The sequence below is a fragment of the Rhinopithecus bieti genome, unplaced genomic scaffold (genome assembly GCF_001698545.2).
Source record: "Rhinopithecus bieti isolate Rb0 unplaced genomic scaffold, ASM169854v2 scaffold_5889, whole genome shotgun sequence".
Lineage (NCBI taxonomy): Eukaryota > Metazoa > Chordata > Mammalia > Primates > Cercopithecidae > Rhinopithecus > Rhinopithecus bieti.
This window is the reverse complement of record NW_016805277.1, coordinates 678,545-679,933: the sequence shown is the minus strand read 5'-3', so window position 1 is coordinate 679,933 and position 1,389 is coordinate 678,545.

Below are 1,389 nucleotides of genomic sequence, written 5' to 3'. Positions count from 1 at the left end.
TTTTTTTGAGACAGAATCTCGCTCTGTCGCCCAGGCTGGAGTGCAGTGGCCGGATCTCAGCTCACTGCAAGCTCTGCCCTCCGGGTTTATGCCATTCTCCTGCCTCAGCCTCCCGAGTAGCTGGGACTACAGGCGCCCGCCACCACGCCCAGCTAGTTTTTTGTATTTTTTTAGTAGAGACGGGGTTTCACCGTATTAGCCAGGATGGTCTTGATCTCCTGACCTCGTGATCTGCCTGTCTCGGCCTCCCAAAGTGCTGGGATTACAGGCTTGAGCCACCGCGCCCGGCCAATCAGTGCTTAAATATGCAATGATTTAAACTTGAACTTGAGGTAGTTTTCATGCTATCTAATCATATACCTAAGATAAACCAACCTAGTTACTTATATTGATAATATTCAGAAGGAGAAGTGGCTTTTTTTTTTTGAGACGGAGTCTCGCTCTGTCACCAGGCTGGAGTGCAGTGGTGTGATTTTGGCTCACTGCAACCTCCGCCTCCCGGGTTCAAGCGATTCTCCTGCCACAGCCTCCCGAGTAGCTGGGACTATAGGCACGTGCCACCACGCCTAGCTAATTTTTGTATTTTTAGTAGAGACGGGGTTTCACCATGTTGGCCGGGATGGTCTCGATTTACTGACCTCGTGATCTGCCTGCCTTGGTCTCCCAAAGTGCTGGGATTACAGGCATGAGCCACTGCGCCTGGCCAGAAGTGGCATTCTTAAATTTAAGAAATTGGGGTGGGGAGTATTCACACATTTTACAACCCAGAAATTCAAGCAATTTTGGTGACTACAAATGCACTGTGTTGGAGAATATTTGTAAGGTGGAAAAAGAATTATGAACTCGACAGATAGTGAGTTTTAACTTTAAATAACAATTCTTCTTTTATTTTGTTTTGTTTGAGACGGGGTCTCCCTCTGCCTCCCAGGCTGGGGTGCAGTGGCAGGATCACGATTCACTGCAGCCCTAATCTCCTGGGCTCATGCAGTTCTCCCTCCTCAGCCTCCTGAGTAGCTGGGACTATAGGCAAGTGCCACCACGCCAGACTAATTTTAAAATTTTTTGTAGAGATAGGGTCTCCTGTGTTGCCCAGGCTGGCCTTGAACTCCTGGGCTCAAGCAAGCCTCCCACCTCTGCCTCCCAAAGTCCAGGGATTACAGGTGTGAGCCACTGCACCCCAACAGTATAACAGTTTTTTTTTTTTTTTTTTTTGACACAGGGTCTCATTCTCTTGCCCAGGCAGGAGTGCAGTGGTGTGGCCATGGCTCACTGTAGTCTTGACCTCTTAGGCTCAAGTGATCCTCTCACCTCAGCCTTCTGAGTAGCTGTAGCTACAGGCATGCACCACCACACCTGGCTTTTTTTTTTTTTTTTTTTTTTTTTTTTTTT